The sequence below is a fragment of the Lonchura striata genome, chromosome 3 (genome assembly GCF_050655825.1).
Source record: "Lonchura striata isolate lonStrDom1 chromosome 3, ASM5065582v1, whole genome shotgun sequence".
Classification (NCBI taxonomy): domain Eukaryota; kingdom Metazoa; phylum Chordata; class Aves; order Passeriformes; family Estrildidae; genus Lonchura; species Lonchura striata.
In genome coordinates this window covers 57,131,291-57,158,855 of record NC_140705.1, presented here as the reverse complement: position 1 = coordinate 57,158,855, position 27,565 = coordinate 57,131,291, and the positions used below count along the sequence as shown (strand labels likewise).

General features: G+C 38.3%; 1 protein-coding gene across 7 annotated transcripts in view; it reads right to left on the bottom strand.

Moving 5' to 3' along the window:
- Positions 1-27,565, bottom strand: part of PLEKHG1 (pleckstrin homology and RhoGEF domain containing G1) — a 123,001-nt gene that overhangs the window by 94,294 nt on the left and 1,142 nt on the right. For 4 of the 7 annotated variants that reach the window (XM_085576531.1, XM_085576530.1, XM_021540612.4 and 1 more), the window contains exon 2: positions 17,835-17,903. The gene's annotated coding sequence lies outside the window, so the exon portion shown is untranslated. Of the gene's footprint in view, positions 1-17,834; positions 17,904-18,019; positions 26,668-26,698; positions 26,817-27,565 lie in introns of those variants that run through there. The other 3 variants (XM_085576528.1, XM_085576532.1, XM_085576529.1) reach the window with 2 other exon arrangements.

Here is a 27,565-nt window from a genome sequence, read left to right as displayed (position 1 = left end):
TTTGGTCTGTGTCCAACCACATTGCAAGGCTCCTTACTTAAAACAGCATATGCTGCTTCTATGCCAAGTGAAACAAAGAGGAAAACTCCCCACAGGGTCTTGTGGGAGGAGAAAGAGGGATCAAAACCTTAACTGACACTCCCCAAATACTCTTGTGAAGTATATGCTAAAAGCCCAAGCAGAAAGACATCCGCTTTAATTAGTGAAATGCATGTATTTCCTGCATGTATGCATTAACTCTGTACTGACCACAGTCGTTTCTCAGCCCAGCAAAAGCACTGTCTTGCAAACTCAAGTCATCTCAGTGCAGCTTGTAGAAAATTCCTTAGTACAATTACCATTGCTATTCCTCTTGCTGTAAAAATGAGCCACTGACGAGTGCTTTTGAAAATATTTTTTTCGCACGTTCTCTATTGTACACGCAGCTTTGCTCAAGACAAGGAATCACGCTGCGCTACAGAACGCTGGCAGAACACGACCCAGGGCCTCACCGTGCGGCACCGGGCGGCAGCGCCGCGCCGGGATGAGGCCGCGCCGGGATGCGGCCGCGCCGGGATGCGGCCGCGCCGGGATGCGGCCGCGCCGGGATGCGGCCGCGCCGGGATGCGGCCGCGCCGGGATGCGGCCGCTCGCAGCCCGAGGGCGCCGCTTCCAGCAGGGCTCCCGCAGGTGGCACTCGCTGCTGCTTCACGGGAAGATAAAACTGAGTGCTTGCAGCCGAACCTGTCTCTCCTCCTGGTCAGTGTGTCGGGCGAGGGCTAGAAATCATCATGTGCTGTCGTGCCATCATTCGAGTCGGGATTTGGGGTTAGGCAGCCTCACAGCTAAGCTGCTGTGTCACCTTGTGCTTATTTCAAAACTCCCTATAACTAGAATGAACAGAATTATTTCGTAAAGCGCCGGGCATTTTTCAAATTACGTATACATACTGCTTCTCTCATGCCTTTGTACAGTGCAGTTAATCCCAGCAGCATTTCCAGGTCTTCATTAAAGTTAAAAACCCCACATGAACAAAGGGAAAAAAAAAAAATCCATCAAAAGATCATGTTTCACTTACATTCAGAAGGTCTGTCACTTCAGACACTTTCTTTTGAATCTAAGCTTGAGAAAACAGACAGACTTAGGTAAAGTGGCTCAGCACAGGACATGCCTGACATACACTGATGAAAACCAAGAAAAAGCAGGATAAGCAGGTCAGTCCCAAGATTATTTAGGGACTTAGAGGCAAGTCCCTGCATAGACCATTGAGAGTACAGCAGTAGCAAGTCATGGCTGCCAAGAACAGCTATCGTTATCACAAAATACTGTTGTCATCTATGCAAAGGAATCTGCTACTCAACAGCCATACAGTGAAGCACAGAATGTATTCTAAGCAAAGCATTTTCTGAGCAAATTAAGAGTCCCATGTAACGCGTTACATGTAGTTACTCTGCAAAAAACAACCAACAGCGTAGTTTTCTTTACTGACTCTTAGAAAGATAGAGATAAAATCTTTTAACTGAGTTTTCCTTACATTGCTTCCTGATTTCATTTTTTAGATAATAGTACTTCTACTGTTAAGTGCTAATTAGGGCCAGACAAAGAAAACTGAATTTGAAACAAACCTATTTAAAAATAAATCAAATGCCTCAACATAGACAAGAACTCACAGTTCAACATTTTCTTTATTACAAGAGCTGATTTCCAGCACCATTAATTTGTGATTCTTCACTAATGTGTATACCAAGTGAAGAAATAGCACAAAAAGCACTATGCACATACACGAGTTACAGTAATAAAGAGACTACAGGATTTTAGGATACAAGTCCTCACATTGAGAGATGGTGAGAACTCCGACAGTTGCCAGAAAAGAATACCTGAGTTTCTCCTCAACAAATTCTCTGACACTGTCAGAATTTACACAGAATTTATTTTCCTTTTACTACATCACAGTCTCTGAATGTTTGGTTTACAGCTGCACTTCTGCCTTGCTCACCATCCCCTCTTCCTGCTAAACACTCCAGGTAACTGTTCAGATTTTGTGGGAGAAAATAAAGTTTAAAGTTGGGTTGTTTTTTTTTTTTAATCTACGTTAGGTATTTTAACTGGTCACTAGCATTCCCTCTTCTTGCATCTTTCTCAAGAGGAATACAACTATAAATGCATTAGGTCTTGTATTTTGTTGAAGAAAGTCCAGATGAGGGCCATCAAGTTGATTAGAAGAATGGAGCACCTCTCCTAGGAGGAAAGGCTGAGACAATTGGGGTTCTCCAGCCTGGAGAAGAGAAGGCTTCAGGGTGACTTGACAGTGGCCTTCCAGTATGTGAAGCAGGCCTATGAGAAAGCTGGAGATGGACTTTTTGTACAAGATCATGTAGTGACAGGACAAGATACAATGGCTTCAAACTGAGAGGGAATAGGTTTAGATGAATTTATGACTGTGGGTGGTGAGGCAGTGGAAGGAGTTGCCCTGAAAAGTGGCAAATACCCCATTCCTGGAAGTGTTTAAGCCAGGTTAGATGGAGTCTGAGCAACCTGGTCTTGTGCCCATGGCAGAGAGGCTGGAACTAGATGATCTTTAAGATCTCTTCCAACCAAAGCCATTCTATTATTTCATTTTAATGAACTGCAGAGCTTAAACCTCACAACCATTATTTTGCCTTAATAAATGAAGAAAACAATTCCAAAATATTCCACAGCTGGATGTGAACCTGTCAAACTTCTTCAGTAACAGAGATTGCTTTATAGTGCACATGCTTAAGAAAAGGAAACCGAAGAGGAAAGAACTTCAGCATTGTTTATTGCAGAATTACTCAAATTCCTTTCAAAGCTCTGAACTTTGCTACAATTAGGAGAGATGCTGATTTGCCTAATAAACATCAGAGAGATGCACACACACAGAGAGTCCTTCCTTAGTCTTTTTCATATTCTGTCCCTCTTTAGTCTTTTTTATATTCAAGCTTCCAGTGCTCAGCAATTACAGTTTTAAAATTTCTGGTTAAAGACAAGGACTGCTGCTGCTGTCCCACACCACTCACAAATATTACAAAAAAAAACAAGCAAATGAGCAATAACCCAACTAGCATCCTAACATTCAGCTTTTATTCCCATTTCTCTTTTATACAAGCAAAAATAAGCAAAACAAACAAAAAGTCCTCCAGACTTGCATCTGGCATATATAGTAAAGAGCCCCTGGTACCTGCTTTTACAGGCTGCAAGCCTCCTCCAAATTGTATTTTCTATTAGAGAGCTATGTAGCATTTAAAAAGACACTTCTCTTTTTATGTGATGCTTGTGCTTGGGGGTATCACTAAACATCATCTTGGAAAAGACTACTGATGGGCAAATGCATCATTTTATGGAAGAAATAAAATTGAAACAGGCTGTGAGGAAATAAAGCTGTTGTTGGAGCCAAATTACAGCAATCAAGTCAAATAACAGTGAAAATAAACTATAACATGCAAAGTTTTAAATGAACTTGCATCCAGTCCTATGTGCTGGATAATTACAGTGATGGATAACATACCAATGAATCCCAATATGTCTGTAGAATTGGATCTAACAATGGTAGAAACAATCTTACCATGTGTGCAGGTATTTCACTCTCTGACACTTCCTTTTTGTATTTTTCATTTCTGTTCCAGGAAATTTCTTGACCCCCAACTAAACTTCACTAACTTTGTCACACTTACTCGTCAGAAAGAAGGAAAAAACCATGTCATCCTCTTACTAAGGACATCAGGCTGCGTCTGTTACACAGGGTAGTTTCTCTTTGAATCATAGGACTATGATAATAATGAAGGTTTTTCTGGGTCTTGCTTCATTTTAAATTAAAACTTTATAGCCCGCTTACAGAGAAATTCCTTATAGTCAAGGTCAGCAGAAAGCTACTGTCTATGGGAAGAACGAAATTTGTATGTATTTTAACTCTGTGTAGGGCCAAAGTCAAGGCGCTGAGATAGGGAATGACATCTTCCTTAACTCACATAACCAGTATGCAGTGTAAACCCTGACAACTTGACAGAGATAAGGTGCATCCAAAAGCAAATACTCCAAGAGTACAGAACAGCCCAGTGCTTTTCAAGGGTACAAATACAGAAAAGTGCAATTCAAAATCAGATGTTTCCAGGGTATTTCTTCTCTGCACTTAAACACATTTCTGAAAGCTCTCTCCCACCCCCCCAAAAAAACCCCACCAAAAACCACAAAATGCTGCTCTGCACCAAATTAAAATCACAAATTCATTCTCTCATGCACATATTATTTAAAAGCACTGCTGTTTTTTTCCAATTTGGCTAACAGCAGAGAAATTAGTATGCATCAAGTCCAATTAGGTTGCTACACCTCTTCTATAAAATACTTGTAATATGCTTGAATTCACTGCATATTTTCAAAGAAATAACTTCAGACCTCATTGTAGAAGAAAACCACAGGACTTCCAGAATAAGGATGTACTGATGAAAGACAAAAATGTCAACACTGTCCAGAAAGTCAATTTACTTTCTTAAAAATTCTCCTAAACAATGTTAATTCCAAGTAAAGAAGAGATAATGATATTTTCCCTTTCCAATGTAAACTTTTTTGGAGAGTTAAAGTGGGGGTGGGCGGGTGGGGGCAGTGAGGGGAGATACAAAGGAATGTTTGGTTTGGCATTGCTGACAAGGGGAATGTTTATGAAGGGGAAGCCTACTTAAAACCAGAATAATGGATAATTTTTGCTTTATATGTAGATCCTTCATTAGTTTTGTCTCCATGACACATCGTGACACTGTTACATTTATAATGAAAGACTCAGACACAAATTCACCATGAGAACAGGCTCCTACAAAGCCTATACAGCATTACTGCTGAAATGAGATGTTTAGACATGGACTTTATAATTATTAGACACAAGTAATATAAGTAATACTCAGTTGGCTTTTCCAGAAATTGTCATTTGAGTGGCTAGCCAAAGTAGAGCCATGCATAACTACTTAGGCATGCCCTCTGAAACACATTTGTTGAGGGAGTTTTACCCACAGCCATCAGAAGATGCACATCTAAATTTCTGACTGCAGTGAAGTATCATTAATAAAAATTTTGGGGTTTTGTTTTCATCACAGAGTATGCAACATTAGGAAAAAACACAGCAAATCACATAAAAGAGTCAACAGTTAAAGCTTTCTGAGCCCTGACATATTCCAAGCTCCAAATGCTGCTGACCCTGGCAGCCCCCCAGCCCTGGCTCAGGCAGCTAACTGCAGGACCCTTTCACGTTCCTTCAGCTTTTCCTTCTCCCTACTTTGGGAGTACATACATCTATGTGTATATATGCATATATATTTATATACACACTGTGCACACATGTTAAAAAAGAGGAAATTAATAACAGACAAGGTAACAGCATTGAGTACATTCCCTTGCAGTTTACCCAAATGAATGGCCTCATAAGTCAGATTGGGACATTTCCTGTAAAAACACTATTTATCAAGCCACTCCAGATTGCAACTGTTGAAGCATGGCCTGCAAACAACATGCTTTCTAGAGCCAAAGTCTGCAGATATCTACAGAACATTGTGACTAGTTGAGATGAAGAAACCAGAGCCCTCTTGCTGAATAATAGCTTTGTAAAGTATGTCCCCAGTTCAGAGTTCTCTAACTGCAGGCATAGTCCAACTGGCTTTTGTGGTCCTGAATTGCATATGCAGAGCACAGAGAAACTACAGCTTCAAATTACTTTAATGCTTAATCTCTGACAGAGCACATGCATTTATATAGTCATTAAATATGTTCATTATAAAGAATAAGGAATATTAGATGAAATAGGACTAGAAATTGAAAGGAAATTATTTCAGCATTTGTATTTAATCAGCACAAGACTAGAGTCTAGGAGACTAAAGCTGGTAAAAGAGAAACCACTCACAGTAACAATCTTTAACCTGCCAGAATTTCCAAAGGAATTTGAATGACCATTTTGACAGAAGCAAGTGACAAGCTGGTGAATGAACATTTCTTTTGGGTTAAACTGCTGTATTCTCTAGACATGGAAACTCCTTCTATTTAAATATATGAAGCCTCTTATCTCCACAGTTATTTCTCAAAAGAGCCAAATTTCTTAGTAAACACTGAATTGCCAAATGCAAACCTTCACTGGCCCCTGACCAAAGCGTTACTTCCATTCAGAAAAAAATCATGGGGAAAAAGTAGCATGACTTAAGAGTATTATAGTTGGAAGGTGATTTCCTTCAGATGAATGTTTTTCTCCTTTCTACATCTGTCTAAGAGATATGGTTTGATCAGTTGTTTGTAAGTAATTGTCGACAACTGCAAGGAGTCTGAGCCATTGTGCACTTTGTTACTTCATTCACCTTCTCAGAAAATAAAATAAATAACTTAGACTTTCAAACACAGAAACAAAGAAATACCTATTATGTGCTAAAATAACATAAAACCCAGCTATAGCAATACCACTGACAACTCCAGAAGAACTTATTTTTAAGAAAACAGCTTTATATTTCATTGGTCATTTGATCTAGTACTGGAAACCAACAAAAATAAGGACAGGGTGTGAGCAGGAATCTCTAAATAGGCTTGATTAAAGTAAATATTCAAAGGGATATTACTCAAGTCAGTACCAAGAGCTTCAGCCAGTTTCCAAAGCCTTTTGAATTCTCAGAGCTAAGCCCGGTGAATTCAGATGAAAGTTCCTTTTCTTCCACTTTTAAGGGAAGAAATAAGTTATGTGAACTTTCTGCAAAACACCCCTCTGAGTTTAGTAACTGGGGAACAAACCTAAAATACTGCCAAGACACACAACTAGCCATTTACAAACCTTAATGTTTCATTCAAATATTAAGTACTGATCTAATGAAACAACACAGAGGTATTCCAATAATGCTGTTTCAAGTTATGTAATACTACCCTTAGCACATAAAAACCCCAGCTCCTCCATTCTTGCTGCCTAGCTCACATTTTGTCCTCTGAGGAACACAGGCACACAGAGTGCATACTAACACCAGGATCCCACTGAACCCAGCAAGAGGCACAGCAGAGCGAGGAAACCACCTGGTCCTGCCTCACTCTGAGATTATGCCAGCCTGTTCAGTGAGGCTACAGGAAAAAAAGTCCCTGTTGTATTTCAGACATGTGCTAAGAGCTATGTATAGTACCACAAAAAGCAGGGAACCACTCTATCTGATGAGCAAATGAGTTTCTGCAGCCCTCTAAGCCTTAGTGCATTTAGGCAAGAGGAGCAGGTGGAAGAAGCATTTGCTCCCTTTAAATTCGAAGACAGTTACTCAATCTCCTTATCCTGCCTTTGCTCCCACAGCCTTGCATTATTCCCAGAGATACCACCAAGCTACTATCACTTTTCCCCAGTGGTTACCACTACGTGTTCACCCACCAGGGCATATCAATTTAACAAGTTCCAAGCCAGTTCCAAACCCTTCTGTTTCCTCTTTCCCAGTTCCAAACTCCTCCATTTTTCTCTACAAAACAAACAATCCAGAAATTCACTTTGAAATAAACAATAGCAATTCTGTAGAGCAAACTTACACAAGCAAGGAATTAAAAAAGTCTGGAGAGAAATGCTGACTGAGAAGATGTGCTCACATCAAATAAAATGTCACCCTTGATCTTCTCCACAGTGAAAACACACATGGGATTTCTGGACCAACCTTCAGATTCTCTGATGCTGAATAAATGCTGAAGTCACATTGCAGGGTTTCATCATCAGAAAAACTAAGGCTATTCTTAAATTAATGCATTAGATGTGCCCAAAAATGCTCCTGGCTGCAAAAGCAAGCTGGGACACAATAACACATCTGTGGTAATGAATAATCCTAGTCTCCAAAACAGGGTGCATAAAAGCCATCTCTCAAGTGATGGCTGAACTGCACTAGGGACTGAGCCATGCCTGGAGACTGTCTGTGGAGAAGGAGATTATTCCCAATATCACACCAGCAAACATGACCATCATAGGCCACCTTGTCCCAGGCCTGGGAATGCTCCTAGGCCCATCTGAATTTTAGACAGGTGTAATAACCTTACAGCACTCCTCTCTCAGGCCACCTATGCTCATAAATCTTTGCTGACACATAGTTTAGTATAATTTTTTCTTAATCATTTCTTATTGCACACTTCAAAGATTTAAAGAACTCTGATTGGAGGCAGAGACAGAAAAACATGCTAGCATAAAAAGCAGAACAGGGAGAGAAGAAAAAAAAGACAACCATACTTTCTGCAGAGGAGAAAGTATAATTACATGCAATTGAGCTCTTCTTCCCTTATGCATCTGCCACTGGGTCAGGGTTTGCTTCCACCTTTCAGACCTGACCTTTAAAACAGACCAGATGCAAACCTTTCAAATATTTATTTTGTCTCTATACTTTCAGAAATCTCTCTCTGCAACTTTCAGCTTCCGTGTATCCAACAAATGGTGGGTGCCTGCTTCCACTGTGTCAGAGCAAGAGACTTTTGCACAAGCAGAGTTCAGGGGCAGTCGCTCAGCTCTCTTGTAGCAAGCAAAGTCCTCTTTTGTCTTTTTCCAGAGTTAACTGTCAGCAAAATTTACACAGAAACTCAACTATTTGATTAATTAATTTGTTACAAAAGTTACTAGCTAAAACAAATTACATGTAACTACCAGTCTCAAATCTCTGAAGCTGAAGATTCAGCATATTTCTCTGAGGAAATAAGAGAACTGCTCCACTTTTCAAAGAAGCAACTACAAAAATATATTTTTCTTTTACCAATTCAAGCATGTATTAAAACTTAAATAGATAATAAAGTTCATTTCAACCACATACACTTTCTGTGAGCTTTTTTTGCAGTGTTGCTCTTTCATCTACCCTGCAAGAACTCCATAGATCTACTTTAACTGATGCATCAGAGTGCTTACTTAGCAAGATTATAAGAAAATACCAAATGAAAAAAAGATTATCAACCTTTTAGCTGCAATAAAGGAAAAGAAATCTCTTTGGAAGATCACTTGAACAAAAAATGCAGAGCCTGAAGAAAATGGCACATGGATCCCCCAGTGCCTGATTACTGCGTAGTGTTTTACATTCCTCTGGGATACTGGTGCCTCCCCCAAGAAGGCTGCACTCCACCTATTCCCAAGCCTGAGCCTGCTACTGCAGACTGCAGGGAAAACCCTATATCCAAACTAACACTTCATATAGAGTATGAGATACACTTCAAAAATATTCTGCCCAATCATATCATAACACCGTGGGCACTGTAATCTTGAAGATATCTACCATGAGCAGCATTTTTGGAAGTAGAGGTTTGTAATCCAACATTAGCATATAAGAATGATCAAGGAAAAATTGTTTACTTTTAGTGATAAAATCAATGGCAGGAAGCATGATACTATAGAGATATTAAGATATTTATTATGATGACTACTTATAAATAGATATGTGTTTACATTATGTTTTCCACATACACAGAAAGAAGCATGTGTTTTTCTACCAGTACTGCCAGATTGTTTTAAGGAAAAACCCCCTAGCTACTAATCTAATTTCCAGCAGTCATGCAGCAGCTTATGTCACTCACCTTGAAGATTAATATCCAAGAAAGCAGGGAAGGAAATTACTTGTGCAGGGGAATTTCATGCCTCCCTCATTTACACAGTTATTCACGCTAGAGAATTTACTCAAATATCTTCATCTCTCATGAAGATATGGGTAAGACAAAATACGATTTGACAATCTCAAAAAATGTACACAGCTCTCATCGTAGTAAGGCTGTTACAGAGGTTCATGAGAATTAGAGTTTCAGGCAGTTAAACTACATCTTGGGAAGCATTTTAGGTACATGGAATGAATAGCAACAGGGATGAAGAGCTGGAGACTCAGTTTATCACATATGCACTGTTGCACCATAGGAGATGAAACACAACAGCACTTGTGTGGGGCTCCTGCAGTCCCCAGAGTAAAAAGCATTTGGGTTTTTTGCCTCTCATCTCTCCTGGCTGGTGGGGGAATCAAATCAAGCTGTTCTCAGGAATGGAGAATAGTAATAAGCTTCAACCCTTGGAAGACAGTCCTCTCATTCACGCAAAAATTACCTAAATTTTACAGTTTCATCCATCTTTTGTTTTCTTTTTCTTTGCTTAGTAACAATACAGAAATTAAGATTTGCCCAAGCATGTTACCACAGGCGTCACTCTGTCTCTTAAAGCCTGCTGGACATCAACAGCCAGCAGATGGTCATTACTCCAGATTCCCCACCCTCCATCATCATTAATTCAGGAGTAAACTAATTTCAATGGGCTAGCCCCAATTCATAAAGAACTCATTGTCCTGACCAAATTAATAGCTTTACATCTTGCATTACCAGATGTGCTTCAGAGACACAGTAACATTTTATATTTTAATGTGCTGTTTAAAGCCCACTTCGATGTCATTTCTCATAAATATTGCTGAAAGGCAAACATAGATCTATGAACCTATTCCCAAAATAAACACAGAAACTCTGTATTTTTGGTTTAGATCCTAGACAGATTTGGCACAAGCATTGCTCAATTATCTTGCAACCCACTTGATCAAAAGCTGTCTACTCTGATAGCACAGTCTTTTGCAAGGCTTTACTTCACCCTGAAGATTAATAAACACTGTCACAACCCGTAAAGAGACAGGGACTTACAGTGCCTATTACATAAGTAACACTGTTTAGACCAATCATAATAATAATAGTGACAAATGGGACAAATAAAATTTATAAGAATTTGGAGTAGGTCTTAAATTCACCAGCAAATTTTGATACATGTCAAATGAGAAATGAAAAAGAACAGAGGAAATCATTTGTCATGACTTGAGTCAATGTCATATCTGCCATTTTTCAGCAAGTTTGCATTAAAACAATGGAAGACTCTTTTCCATAGGAACAATTGGCAAAAATGAACATCAGTAGACTAGAATCAACTAGAAAGCCATCTTTCCCACTTAATGGAAAATAAAAAGTAGAATTTTGAAAATAGCCATGTTCCTTGTGGGAAAGACGTAGAGATCATTGAAGGATTCTAATTCTAAAAGAAAGTATATTTAAAATAGACACAGAGCTTTCCAGTGAGTTAGTATTTACTTGAGTTTTAAGTTACATTGTTATTTTTCCATGGAATTGAAACAGGTTTTCTTACAACCCTATACCTGAAAAACTTCTCTTGCTGATAGTTTTGTTGAAAACTGCTTGTGTGAAATGTTCTGTTTTTAATAAATTGTTGTTTTCCAACAAAATATTTTTGGCTGAAAAATTCCTAACTGGCTTGACTTGTAAAATCTTTTCTTGAGTGTAACATTTCATCAAGTCCAATGCCTTTCCTTAGTTAAAAGGGTGCATTGTGTATTTTAAAAGATATCCACTCACTCTCACAGCGGCAAAAAAACAAGCAACATTTGTGTTTAAACCTGGGATGCATGGAGAGCATTTTTCCAAAGAAATCTATTTCTACATAGAAGAAATAAATATAATAGCTACAATATTAGGATCTGTTCTATTCTACTTTGAAAACAGGATTAGAATCTACATCTCCAATAAGCATTAATAAATATAATAATAATTAATATAATAAATATATTTTTATATATAAATATATATATTATATATAATATTATATAATAAATATAATAAACCTCTATTTGATCACAATCAAAACATATAACTGTCTTTCCTAAGTATCTTTACATGTTTAAATTATGTGGTAAGCAAATATCATCCAGATGGATTTATCCTGGAAGTGCAGTTTACAGCCATAACTGAAGGAAGGGAGTGAGGGCTGAAATGTCTGTGGTTTGACAAACATAATTCTGGGAGGGGACAAGGGAGAAAGGGAGAAAAATAAGTATTTTCTTATGAAAAGGAAAACAAAGGAAAAATTATGTCTCTTGTCAAATTCCATACTGGTATAATTTTTAATACAATAGAAACTCATTAAGCAAGAACATAAGATCATTTGATGTATTGCACTTCTGTAACTGAAGCTAAATATGCAAAGGTTGGGGGTTTTCAGGTATTAAATATTTTTTCAAATTCCTACATAACATAACTAATAAAAATATTTACTTTTACAAAGGGTCAAGTGGACAGAACATAATTCTCCCAGAAGGAAACCAGATGTTCAGTTTCTTCAAAGCGATGTCCATATTGATAAAAAACAGTAGCTAATCTTTCTTTTAGAGGTTGAAGGTCTTGTTGAAGTTTCTTTTACTGAAGAGCTATGTATCAAGTTTTAGTGAATATCTGTCTCAATGGAAGAAGTACTTTTAATTTCTAATAGGATTTTGGCTTGTGTGTATATTCATCAATGCATATGTACCCAAAGAGCTGTCTGAAAATTTTGTAAACCAATTTATAGTCATGTTCCAGGTCACATGTTGCATCTTAAACTCATGATAAAAGAAGTTGCATCTGTTCTCAAAGCCAAGATTCCATAATAAAACCATCTTAGCAAACTCCTATAGAGTAATTTGAATACATTAAGTCTCACAAATGTTAAGTGTTTCTCACAAGAAGTTCAAGTGGTGCAGAATAATCTATCAATGTAGTGCTCAGAATTGTAAAAAGCTCAAATTAACAATATATTATTTTTCTTAACAATGCATTCTTTATAAAGCTCACTATATTAAGAGAATCATAGAATGGAACTTAGAAAAACTTGAACAAATAAATTTTGAATGATTCTGTGGGTTTTTCCTGTATTACTTGGCTTTTACTATGATTAATATTTAGCTACACCATAATGCTTGCCAAGAGATGCAAGATAATTCTGAAATCCTATGGGGGTAGATTAAATGTTTAAAAGGCTTCAGAGGCATGAACAGGGTCTCCATCTCACTCAGAAAGCAAAAGGATTACTTAGTTGCTTAAATTACTCTTAGATGAGTCTTTGGGGGAAAAAAACCAGTTTTATCATAGATAGAAGGAAACCCCATCCAATTTAAATTTAAATTTGGGGTTATGATACCTGCTTTTTCATCTTCTGAATTCTGTTCTGATCAAGGAATGACTAAAGGTTAACCTGGGACATTAACTGCAGCATGATTCACTTATGGCACCATGAATTTTGTGTTCAGCATGTGGGTATGCACCTACAGCACATAATGCGCTCCCACTTTTCCCATCTCTAGTGGCCAGGTGCATCTGTTATTTGAAAAACCTGTTTAACTTAAGGAAGGCTGTATGCTTCCAGATAAACAGCATCCTATGAAAATTGCACATCTCAACATACCCTTTGTTAAGGGATCCTCTCCCAAGAGGACAGCGTCAAAACAGCTCTTGGGATTGCAAGTGACAAGAAAGGGCTGAAAAAAAACCCAAATTTATCCAATAACCACCAAAAACCCCCAAGGACAAGGGCAGCACTAGGCAGTCCCTTGACTTGAGTTAACCAGCTGCATCCAAGCCCAACACAAACTGTCAGTTTAAGTACCAATGTGTTTAGGCTGTGCAAAAGCAGAGTACTGGCACCCTTCTTACAAGAAACAGTGCAATTCATTTCACATCTCTATAATACAAGAGGTAAAAAGAAAAAGTTGTGGAAAAATTATAGCTGGTGTGATGGAATGTACAAGCTGTGATACACTTTGCTACCAAAACTTACTTCACCTAGCTGCTTTACTGGCCTTCCTCAATCATTTCTACAGACATTTGTCTTCCCCACCATCAAGTCCCATTCTTCTCTCAGGCCAGACACTTACCAATAGCCCACCATTCATCTGCCTCCAGAACTTCTTTCCCTGTCATCTGTAAAGCCAAGTAAGGAGCTCCATACATGTCCAACTTCCTCTCTGGGAGAGCAGGAGCACACTCCAGAGCTCCCCAGTTTGTTTCACTTCTGAGAGCTATGCTGCAACACATCAAGCAGTAGATGATCAAGCAGGAGCCAGACAATGGTATCACAGATTTGGAAAGGGCATCCTAGAAATTGTAGTGAAAGCTGTGTGAATGTTTCAGCTTTTGGGTCCTTGGTATGAATGCTATCTTATTTCTCCCCTTCCACAAAGGAAGCCATTTCCAGCTTGGTTTTGGAGTACTAAATCTACAATGCTATAAACTATGAAGACAGGACTCACATGCAACATACCCAAAGATTTTCTAAGATTTTGTGTGTGTGCGTGTGTGTGTGTGTGTGTGTGTGTGTAAAATACACTTGTTTGAAAAGCAAGTTATTTTCTTCCAGTGTGCAATTTGTTTTTCTGCTCTGGCTACACCTGTGATAAAGGAACACTGTTCCTGTACCCTCTCTATTAACTAATTCTGAACAGGACAAAAAAGAAAAACAACCAACCAACCAAAAAGAAAAAGAAAAAAAAAAACAAGTAGTCTTCAAGAGAGTTTCACTGCTGTACAGGATGCTCACCAGAAAACAACAGATGTGCTATAATCACTTCTGCCCATTCATTTCCTTTCTGCCAGAAAGAAAGCAGCAGTCATCAATTAAGAATCCCTATCTACAGGACACAAAAGGAAGTATACACTTCTCCTTGGTCACTTGACTGCAACAATAGGAGATGGAAGTGGGAAAGGACTGACTACTCTGAGCAAGTGTGGCAGGGGAAAAGCAGATAGGTGTGAGTAAGCATGTTTCTTTGGATTTAAAAAAAAAAAATTTTTTTTGTTCAACACTTTAATATGCAAATGTTTAAAAATTAAATCACATGGTCTACAAGTTATACAAAATCCTAATTATATAATTTCTGAATTTTTTTTCAGACAATTCATTTACTCCTTTTCACAGCAGAAAATCCCAAACATGGGAACTGACAAGAGAATTAAGCAGCCTCTCTCTGGAAAAGCTGTTTTATCTATTAACAAAGGCTTTCTGAAACAGTCATCACAATTTTTATAAAAACATTAGTCTAAATGTACTAGGTACATAGAATTTCAATACATCACTGGCATAAATCATTTGCATTAGCATTTTTTAAGAAGTCTAGTCAGATCTGGGAATCCTTTCATTATAGATTACATTTGCTGGTCAGCTTCATTGCTCTGAAATAGAATGACAGCTTTCATAAAACTGCCAACAACAGAAAACCCTAGAGATGGGCTTTATATTATGTCTGTTCCACAACTGTAGTCAGCCACAAAGGGTTTGCAGGGAACTTATTAAAAATGTGAGCCTTAATTAAGGTATTAGGCCCTAATCTAGCATGCTAAATTAAACCCCAAATATTCCCATGGACACTAATACAACTGCTCTAAGAGCTTGGTAGGCACTTCCCACAATAGGAAAGCTTTTACAGGCCTTCATATTGCAACTGAACCTTTGTTTTCACTCTGTACCTCTCATTCATTGCATACCAAAAATAGACCCAACTTACAGAAAAGCTCATACGTGGGCACAGGATCATTCCTCTCCACCCCCAAACAGATTTGCAAGCCTTCACACCACTAAAGGCATGACCTAAACAAAGCATTCAGTGGTGCATAAATACTCAAGGAATTTTTTAATGTATTGAATTCTAGCATAAACACACTGCATATTAAAAGTCACATAGAATTGTCAGAATAAAGTATATTGATCTAACGTATGCTTCTGTGCTACAATATATTATGATTTAATAGATGCTGAAGCCCATTTCAATCTTTCTAAAGATATTCTGACCACCAACTTATTGAAACAATTAAAAACAAACAATATTGTTATATAAGTCAAATGGATAATCGCAAAATAGAAACAAATTTCATAAAACATTTCCCCCCACCACCCCCAAAAGTTTTTCAGAATAAAAATATTCTTAGATGTTCCAGATTTAACCCTGACATGTAAAGCAAATTCAGCAAAATTACCAGTGGTTATTTGGTAAGATTCAACATCTGTGCCTCAAAGCTGTATCTGCCTAAACCATTAAGCTCCTATTTTTACGGAACACCAGTGCTCATATTTTGTGTTTCCTCCTTTTTCCACAAAATTAATTCCTTACAATATGCACTTTATCTAGCCCTTGAATGCCTTATCCCCTTAGTTGATATATTCCCACACACTCCAGTTTTGTTGACACAACAATTTGTTGAAGTACTTCACAGTGAATGCTTGTCTGCCAGGGATCCCAAAGAATCTTAGGAAATCCTCTGCATCTTAGGCCACAGGCACAATCCATGTTATCTCTGCTTTCAGAAAAGAGGTTATTTGAGTCTGCTGGTCTGGTTAGCTTTTCTGTTCATCATGAACACACAGTAAAACCACTGCAACTCAAAACCAAGGCCAAGCAGCACACATGAAATGAAATGGAGATCAGGGAAGGGGGAGAGTTTGTGCAAATAATTCACTCTAAGGTCACTAGGCAAATACTTTGCATGCATTTGGATATGCACAAACTTCAAGCTAAATAAATAAAATTATTTCCTGTGTGGGAATGTACAGCCCCTCCACACTTGCAGATGAAAAAAATATGCTAGTAATTAACTATCAGCAAATAACACAGAGAACTAGTGTACTGAATTTAGGTCATGCCAATTACTTTTCTCTAATGCATGTTAAAACATGTAACCTTATTCAAATCTTGCTATTTTTGAAAAAGGCTGAAGAGGAATTTCTGGTCTTTCCTCTTGCAGTCTCCACAAAACGTTTTTCTACTTACAGAGACTGTTCTCCCTTGGATCCAAAGGAAAGCAAGATCTCACTAATGTTTGTCAGATGTAAACTTCAACCTAATGCTACACAGTCCTGCGAGTGTCTCTCTATTACAGTTATGCAATCTCTAAGCATTGGATTCTAAATAAAGCTGCCATTCTTCTAAAATTTCATAAACATTTGAACAAAATTGAATCATAAATACATACTACAAAATTATATTACAAGCCCCACTATCAGTAAGGTAAACAAATAAATATTATTAATTAGCATATTAGTATTCCCTCTACAGGTCACAGAAGCCAGAGGGGCAATTAACATAATGCACCTCTGTTGTTTTTTTTTTTTATTATAAACTTATCTATGTTACACTGGTTTCAACATTAGCACTGGAAGGAGTAAAGTAGATTACCTATAAGGCATCGAGTTTTTCCAAAGAGCAGTGTCTGAGTTGTTAGCCACTGAACGTCTGCTTTTTTCAGAGAGATGAAAAGATTCCTTTAGGTTGACACCAGGAATCTTTCTTGTTGGAGAGAAGGAGAAAGGGATCTTGCCTAAAGTGCTCTTATTTGATATTTTTCTGTAGAGTCTCCTTCCAGCCCTATTGTGAAGTTTTCTGGAATGTTAATTTGCTTCAGATAATCAAATGAGTGAAATCAGTTATTGCAATCAGGTTACATTTCCATGGCATGTAAATCTGCTTTTCATATGTTCCCAAGTTCCCTAGATGCTCCAAGACTGCCAGGCAGTGAGATTATATAAACAAAATTAAATTACTTTAAAAAATAAGCTAAAATGACATAGCTAACATAGGAAATCTCAGGAGACAAAAGTTGTCCTGGATCTCCCCACCCCCATAGGGAGACCATTGATTGTTTCTCCATGAAAGTGGCACTTTCTCTTCCAAAGAGAGAATCAAACAACCAATCAAAATTTCAGCTACAGATCTTCAGCAAAACCTCAGTTTCAGAAACAAAGGCTAACATTGAACAGCCAATCTCCCCTAACTGCTTAGGTGCCTCCCCAAAATTGAATTTAATTAGCATAAAACCCCAGTGTGCACATGAGGAACACCCTCTCCCCTGGCTAACCAACACACCAGGAGGCCCCTTCAGCACAGAGACCTACTGTGGGTTGGGATACTAAGTGGCCTCATAGGTAACCTGAGGCACATTCACCATATGTGAATGGTAATCTTCTCAGTCAGAGGTGCACCAAACACCATCTCATATTTAAAGTTTTAAAAAAAAAAAAGTTAAAATAATAGTAAAATATTACCTGGTAGAGTACTCACCAAATATATTGCTGTTAGGCTGGGCAAAATGGAGTCACTTTTCCTCTCCTCCGTTGAGTCTCTGTCATTCTGCAGAAAGGAGGATGGAAACCATGGAATTAGAGAAAGGATAAAAGGGAGCTCAGCTGCACAGCCCAGCAGGGATCTAGGCACACCTCAGTTTATTCTCCCTAAGTCACACTCACCGTACGTACGCCTCCCATTCTGTCCCAAAGAGCAGCTGAATAAAACATAGCACGGGCTGAATCCAGTTCAGACAAGCTAAGGAGTCAGATTTTGAATAGGAATTAGGCACTAACGTGATTCTGAAAATCCCATTAAGAACCTTTACCACCTCTGCCTACCTACATATCTTTAAAAATCTGGATCAGACAGCTTGCCTATGGTCGTGTTGTGTGCCTGTGCTGAAGCAAGGAAGTACTGCTGGGTTCCCAAGATCTAAACCCCAAGCATTTCAGGCCACACCCCTTCTGGAAATTGTTAGAGATGATTTTCAACTTAATTATTTTTAATGCCTGGAAACCTCTATCCAAATGAGCCCTCACTTCCCTGGTAAGCAACATCAGTGGCCTAAAAAGTACATCAGAGACATGGTCACTGCGATCTGGATGGTACCTCCATCAAATCTAGGTATTTTCACAAGGTCAACAGAGCATGATAAATAACCAAACAAAAAATAGTTCTCCTCCTACCACTTCACAAAACCCAGCTATTTAGATAGAATTGCAGTGCAGTTCTTTCTCACAAAATTTATTAGCCTGCTTTGAAGCCTAAAAATGGAGGATTTTGATTTAACAAGAGAAAGAACTCATTCCCTCTGCTAAACTTGTAACTCCTCCCAGCCTCAGCAGAATATCAACTGGAACTGAACACAGATACCTTTTCTATTATTTTCTTTTCTCTAAGACACTGCTTTACATTTCAATTTTCTAGAGTATCCAACATTAATTCACCTCTCTTTCTGTGCTATTTTTGTGACATGGACTGAGCCAAAGGTGACAGTGATGAATCCACAGAAACTGAACATCAAATGTTCCTGTTCTGAACTTGCAAGAAACTATTTAATATCTTTCTTCATTTTTTTATATCATCATAAGGCCTGTTTATATACTTGAAGTGGAAACAGTGCACATTCAGCTGCAATTGATTTCCTGTATGGCAAAATACCTCAGGCATTCAGCTGGCTGGGAATACTGTGGAGGCCTCTTACCATCATCGTTTTTTTGAGGAAGCTCTGCCCAATGCTTGTTCTTATGCCAGAATAAATGAGAGACCCTGCTAAGCATCCAAGTTAATTTGGTCTAGCTGAACCAAATCATAACCAGGCAAAATTTTACATTTCAAAACCCATTTTAAAAATACTGGTCTATTTTTAACTTCAACAGTAATGCCACCAATTCAATCTTGCTAATGGGGCATAATGCTCATCTACAAATGAACAGATTTTTAAATACAAAAACTAATCCATCTGAAATTTTATTTTAATAAAATATCAATATATTTGCCTTCTCCATGCTCATTTTGTAGCAATAAATTAACAGGTAATTTCACAGACTAAAAGAGTATATTTTTTCTTTTGATATCAATGAGTGACAACTACAGCAATAATTTTAGTTACTTCACTTAATTTTTCCTTTTAATAACTGAAGACACAGAGTAGTCTCCACTAACATTTCTAGGAATCTATAGAAGACTACATGAGTAGTCTCACCAAGTTCCTGTGATCAGACTGTAACAGCTGCAACATTCAAATGCCCAGCCACCTGACTGTACTTCAGATTGTAAATTAAGCAAAATAGAAATGCAAATTGACCTATAATTACCATCCTACTTTCCACTTATCATAGAAGTTTCCCTAGCCTTAAATCCTCCAGAGTCAAAGGACACAATTTCAACTGCTTGAGAACCCAGTTTCTTAAAGAATCCTAGAAAAAAAAAAACAAAAACTGACTGACAATAAACCATATATATATATATATAATATACATTATATATAAATGAATGAAAATCAGGAAGCTAGATAACCCTGAAAAACCTGGAACTTTTTACTGGGGCTGTCTTGTTTGACAGTAGTTTCATCAATAACAGTTTCTTTATTCTAGGGTAAAATTATTTGCCAAAAGCTGAGATATTCTCTAACCCCCAGTGGATACAATGGCCTTTCAAACCCTGAGACAGAGTCTATAGTCACATCCAAATTGACTGAAGTACAAGCTCTTGGATGCTACAGAATGTTCTATTAGCCTTCTTTAACTTTCCCAGTAAGCTTTTCTACAGATTTTATAATCCTCACACTATAGAATAGGGCAATCTGTAAGGAAAATTAATTTCTCATCCTGTGAAATATTTTTCAGTAAGAGGATGGGTGCTGTACTTTATCCCTTAGGAGTCTTTGAGATTGTCTTTACCTCAGTTTTCCTTAAAAGTGTAAATGACACATAACCCTTGTGTCCTACACACTCTCTCAATGTGGTGAAAGCCAACATTATCACTTCAATCCAGTTATTGAGTTCCCTCAAATCATGGGGTCTGAGCTTTGAAATCTCTCCTTTTAAAAAATTTCCTTATCCTGTTTTAGCTAGGCTAAAAGACCACAGTAAGCCAGAGCCATCCAACTACTTGTAACTGTGTTCCACAAACTTACAGGTGGGAATTTGCTTCAATTTAAAATAGGATATCAATATATTAATTCCCTTCATTAACATTCCTGATCTCACCTAGTCCTGAACCACAGCTTACATCCATACAACTCGATCCTTAAAACTTTGGTTATATTGTGTATTGGACATAATAAAATTGTAACAACACATACTGTAGCATTTTAAAACTAATACTCTTGCCAAACAATTCCACATACTGACCTTCTAAGAAAAGCTCAGAATAAAATTCTTTGTAGATGTTCCCATGTGGTAGACAGCAAACCATTGTGCAAGTTTAATCACCAGTGAGGAGGACTAAAGTAAAAATTTATTTGATATGATTTTTACTGAGCTACGTGCCAGTTCCTAAAGCCCAACTTTTCTGGTTGAGGAATGCAGTTTGCTGTTAGAGGAAGGCCACATACTGTAGCACCTTCTCACTGCACGATATAACTGATTAACAGATGGAAAATATGCCACATCCCAAGCAAACGGATTTATTCCACATGCAATCAGCTGAGAGCTTTCCCAGACATATTAAGCTAATTTCATGGGCTAAGTTCATGCAGCACTCCTGGAGTTTCTGTCACTCTACCCATTCACAACAGTGAACAGTACAAAGGTGAGTTGCATGACAAGGTCAACAGATGAATGAGTCTTTGCCAGAACTCCTCCAGACCATACCTGCTATGACCTCAAACTGTTCCCAGGAAAGAAGTCAGCATTGGGCAATTATGGGCATAGACAAGTAACTGTGGTCCAGATACTGGAACTAATCACCCCCTGATATGACTCAATATTTATAATCAACAAATAAAAGCAACCCAGTACATTTTCCTGAAACCATCAGAAGATGGGCATCACTGATCCTCTATTAAATATTGAAAGAACTCTTTGTGCAACACTGATGTTGATTTAAAGAGCAAAAGGGAAAAAAACCCATAACATTAAGTGGGCAGACTCTTTATCGCTACAAGACAGCAGCAATGAAGAAGCATCCAGATTGCCCTAGCATCCAGACCCCTGTGGAAGCTCCAAGAGCTGCATGATGCACACAGCCAGGGTGGGCAGGTGCATCTGTCAGGTATGTATGTCAACACTGTCCCCTTGAGATGAAAGAGACCCACAAGCAACAGATATTTAGTGACAAAAGCTAATGACCAGCTTTTCTTCTGAAGAGAGCAAATGAGATAATAAAGGGTTTATTTTTTTTCAGAATTCTTCCTTGAAAAGCAGCCACAGCCCCTATCCTATCCAAACAGCATGCAGTGGTGTCTGGGACAAAAACTTTCTCCTCCATACCCTATCTGTGCATATTGCAGGTCCCAATCACATCAATGCTTCACCAAAACAACAGGGCAGGAAAAAAAAAAATCACCTATTCTCCTTTCTTTGACCTTGTGGGAGTCTGAGTCAGTACCTATTCAGTGCTTTGGATGGACAAACTGCTTTAAAGGGGCCTGAGGAATGCAAGAGCCAAATCTGTATTTCAGAACGAAGGTTTATCAGCAGGATCCTCTGCTGGAAGGTTGCAGAATGAATCTTTTCAGTGTGGTTCCTTTTGGATCTGCAGTGTGCTTGGCAGCAGCAGGACAACCTAGGTCTAAGATGAAGAACACAAGTGATGCTGTCAGCGTGCACAGCCATGAGTGAGGAAGCACACCTGAGTTGGGAACACATTGCCAAGGAGAGCGCTGCTGCAGGTGAAGTGGCAAAGTGCAAACTGCAGAAACTGAGATCACCAGGATGAGTCAGCAGGAAGGTGATCAGCTCTAAAATCTGCCCAGCGCAGCCTGTGCCTTAGCAAACCACTCTGTCCTTCACACCAAGAGAAAAGTGCGGTTTTCTTAGTGCTCTGGCTTGCACTTCCCTCTGGCAGGCTTTAAGAAAATGGAAAACAATTCCTGAGAAGGTCTGCAGAAAACCTGTCCTTTCCCCCTGAGAAATTTGCCTAGCACTAACTCTCCTAGCACAGGTATCTCCAATACCAAATTAGGAACCATGTCATCTAAAGCAATGGAGGAGCACAAGCATGCCAAGATACTGCCCTATATATCAGAAAGAAACCTTGGAGATTAAATGGTCATTAATGCCCTCAGAAATTACTTACTTTCACATAATAACAGACCACAGTATTCTGGAGTGGCCTACTGGAACATCTACACTGTGTGAGGGAAGGCAAACTATCTCTCCAAATTCAATAATGTTTTATTGTTAAATATATCTCTATCTACCATTCAAATAGGCTGACTGCTCTACAAGCAACTGAAGGTGATGTGACAAGAACTGTGATGTCATCATTCAGACACTGAGGTGTGACTCCTCTCTGAGCAACCTCATGAGACATGTTATCAGGATAGTGAGAAGGCATTGGAAAGTAAACAGTGAGAAAGCTTCATAAGCACTTGAGTATGAAGCACGCTCATCTTGGCAGCACCAATAATGCTTGTAAGCCAAACCCAAGTTTCTGCTATTAACTTGGTTTCAGTTTAAAACAATAAGTGGAAATCTCTGGGCATGCTGAAGTAATAAAGACTACTGGACGTGCAAATAAGTACTTCTTCATCTCACCTGTTTTCAAAATTATTTACAAAGAAGGAACTATCATTTTTGCCCCCATATTAGACATCAAGGACACAAAGCACTATGTTACTTTATACTGAAGCTCCTCAGATCAGTGGCAGCAGCAGAAAGCAAGCTGCTCTGTCTCTGCCTTTCTGAAATGTGTTGGGACCTCAGCTATGGAGCTGGACTCATTGGAGTAGGCAATGCAAATACAGAAAAAGAAACAAAGACACAAAGAAAACCCCCAAACAACACATTGTTTCTGGTATGTAGAAATAACAATGAAGCTGCAGCAGACAGTGTATCTAATCTTAGGGGACAAACATGAGAGTAAACATTTTCTAAATACTTCAACAAACCAGACTTTACAGGAGGTTAGGGATGAAAACTTGCTTGTGTTTACAGATAACTTTGCATAACACAAGGGGAATTATGGGAGAAAGTACAAGCACCAGAGCCTATGCACTAAATCTAGGAGCTAGAGACTCCTTATGTGGGCTAATTAAAAGTCAGAAGCCAACCTTGAAGCCCACACCTAGATGACAATGCTGGAAGATGTCAGCCATGACCATGAAAAGAAACTGGCTGTTACACTGTCCCAGATACTGCTCCTTATGATAACCCAAACAGCCATGTTCTTCCCAAGGTTTTATCTCCAATGGCTGTGAGCAAGCAAATGAGCAGGTGATTCAATCACTGTACCCATGACACACTTTTTATCTCTACTCTGTACTTCCAGTGAAAGGAAGCACAAATCTTATCAGCAGAAAACAGTAGCTGAATGATACTAATGCTTGGAGCGTGATCCTGAAACAGCTGAATGGATATGAAGGTTCAAATATTTAAATGTTAACATTCATTAAGTTTGGTTTTAAAACAGCTGGGCAGGGCTCACATGCAAGTTTCTACAGAATGTATGCTTACAGGAAGAGCCTTGGCACCACTTGCAGTGTGAAACCCAGAGCAGGCAAGCAAACTTAAAGGATACAATGTTAATTAGCACTGCTTCAGTTTAAAGTTTACATGGAAACTGCTGCCAACCCAATTTATACCTGTTCACTACACTTAAAAAAAAAAAAGCCACATGCAGCCTCCACTAGCATAATAATCATGGTTCCATAGAACATTGGGAAGCAGAACTAATGGAGCTCATGTTGAAGAAGGAAGAAAGGAATCAAGTTAAATAAATAAAGTCACTCTTACAGATAAATTTTCAAAGTGTCACCTGGCTTTGTATTTTCACAGCAATTTTCTGCATTGTGATTAGTGAAAACACAGGTAGTGACCACCCCCATATGCAGGTACTTCAGTAGGTATCCCAGTCAAGAGATGACAGTGGGTTTAAGAGTTTGTAACATGGCTTAGACTGCTTCTTTCAAGCCTCCTTGCTATGTGTAGGTAGTTTTTGCATCTATTACCTTCCCCAGTCCTCCTTGACTAGGCCCCTTTCTTTTCCTTTATTTGTAATCAAGTTCATGGTTAAACTTATTTCAGGCCAAGTTCATATGAACTCAACTTTTGGTGAATCAGGCTAGACTAACCTATTTGATGCAACTACCATAACTAAAAAAAAAAAAAAAAAACAACAAACAAACAAAAAAAAAACCAAAAAAACCCTTAACATTATTAAAGAAACTTTAAACACTAAGAGATAGTTGGTCATAAACTTTTTTTTTTATTAATGAATACTAACAGGCTATACTGATACTTTTATACTTTTAGTTATTATTCAGTCTGTTCAGATTCATCTCTTGTATTCTTAGACATGTATATAAAAGACTTACTTTTGTAGGTAAGTAAAAGTACTTACTGTAAGTACAAGTACTTACAGTTGTACCTGTTGCCACTGCACTAAGATTTACTTTACTCTTCATTCCCTTTACTCCTGTTCCCAGGCCAGTTTTGTGGTTTCACCACTTGCTGTAGTGTTTGAGGCTTTTCTAAAGTTGAGGGGAAATCTAGGCTCCACATCCTTTGCATTCTAAGTTTACAAGAATAACACTTTCTTCCACTTTTTTTTCCTCATTAACAGTTCTACTAGCTACAAGTTTTTTATGTGAATGCAAAAGAGAATGCACATCAGATTGATTCCTTTGTTCTAATTTGTAAATGACACAGCTTTATATATATCTAATCTGAGAAACACTTCTAAATGGAGCCTGCAAATGGCTCCCTTCATCAGCTTGGATGTTCCCATTATTTCCTGACCCAGCACATCTGACCCTATGGAGATGGGGTACATGACAGGGCCACGCTGCCACCCAGAAATGTGGTTCCTCTTCTTCATAACCCCATGCTCCCAAGACCAAGAGCTGCAGCTCTGGCTTGGCCAGTAGAAACTTAGTGATGCCCAGCAATTACTGGAATGGCAACCAAGCATGAAGAAAATGAATAAATATACAAAAATCAACAGTTGACTGAGACTTTAACAACTATGCTAAGTATCTGTTAAAATATTGCTACTTTGGAATTCTTAAAAAATTAAGAGATAAAATAGAAAAGCTCTATCCATTCTGTAGTATCCTTCCCTAAGAATTGCTCTGGTTTAGGACTGGTCTTTTTTAGCAACAATTTTAGAGATGACACCTCTGTATAGAATTTTTTTTTTCAATAGCAGTATCTCAGGCTAATCTGTGGATCTACCCTTCAAAATTACTAACAGCAGATTTTATAACTGTGTTCTTGATTTCTCCGTTTTTGGGTTGATCTCAAAAATACTGACCAGAGCCTAAAAGTTGTATGGATGATGCTACTACAAAGCAAGATAAAATGACAGAAGTCAATGTCAAATTACAGTTCTGTTAGTGTTCTATGGTTAGAAAAACAGACCAGCTTTGCACTGCTGAGTTTGCATTCAAAGACAATAAAGCACTACTTCAAGTAAATGCCTTTGTCAGTTGCTACAGCCCTATCTGGTTAGCAGGGCTTTACAAAGCCTTTCCTGAATGGGAGCCAAGAAATCCCAACTGTATGAAAGGCAGAGGACAACAGGTATACAACAACCCAACCCAAATAAATGCACACAAGGAGGCATTCAAGCATGCATACTGCTCCAAATGACTTCACAAAAATACTATCACCCATGCCACATGAAAGACTGTCAGTGAAAGGTTTAAAAACCAACCTACACATTAGGAAAAAGTACCCAAACTCACTACTTGCCAGTTATTAGAAAAGTAAGCAGGTATTTTCACTTCTCTTCTAGGGAACAACAAAGGTTTAAAATAAATTAATAAAAGAAAACTACAAAAAAAATCCCAAAACACAACCCCATAAAAAAACCTACCTAGACAAAAACACCCCACTTCCACACAGGAAGGTACCAAGTGTTCAGTTAGCTCTAAACCCTTTCTACGTTTTTCCATGTCCTCACAATCAAACACTTTAGTCTCAAAGTATGCCTCTAGACAGTTAATTTTTAGTCTCACATCCTGCCCAAGGAAGAAGAACACATTAGCAGATGTCCTGAAATGATGAGAGCTGCCAACAAACTAGGTTCACTACTTGAAGATTTCCACTTAAAAATCAAGTCAATGCTGTCTTTGCAAGATGTTATCAAGTAAGACTATAAATTACAAACTGATTTGGCTACACACCTATTTTTTTTCCTTTCTCTTTTTTTTTGGAAAACCAAAAGTAAAACAGCAAGAAAAATGATACCTTAACACCTAGTGTTAGAATCACTGCATTCCTCTGCAGAGATGCACTAAGTTGTGTGGTCACAGGTTGATGTTGTTTGCTTAGGGCTCTCTAGATCTGTGAGAAACAGCCAGCATTCCTGTAAATGAACACATTTAAAACTGAACCTTTTATCAGAGTGTTTTGCACTATTTCTAGTTTGCCAAATGAGAACAGAGAGCAGAAATAGAATCCAAGTTTAATAGCTCAGCATCTGCATGGGCCCGAGAACAATACCAATATTCATTAAGAGGCCAATCTCAAACTGCCTTCTCATATTTTTGAGACAAGCACTCTATTAATACGTTTCCTAACCTTAGCATAACTCTTATGTTTTCATCCCAAAGCACCCACACACACACTGGCGAAGAGTTCCCAAAATTATGACAACTACGTGCCCTACATACACCGAGTGAAAAAAAAAAAAACTAAAATAAATCTCAAGGAAGCTATATATTGTGCCATGCCAACCACAGTGAATTGTACAGCCAGATTTAGCTTCACACAAGCTAACAGGATTCCTTTATAAATTTAGCTAGAGGCACGGGCAACAAACGCTTGTGGAAATTTGAACCACAATTCTCCAGTAGCAAAGACTGCTCCCTCCAAGAATGAAAGAGTAGCAAAAGATTACTATTAGTAGGCTCTTATTACACAGCTTTCAAAACACCTATAAGTCATCAGGATCTCTAGGCAGAGTTATTAAACTGCTGAAGTACCAGTGAACACTGAAAGAAAAAAGGAAGGCCACAGCTCTTTCTGCATCTGCCAATTAATAATCAAAGGAAGAAAAAAGCCAACTAAAGAGAGACCGCATTGGAAACCAGCTGAACGTTCGTCTAAGTTTGT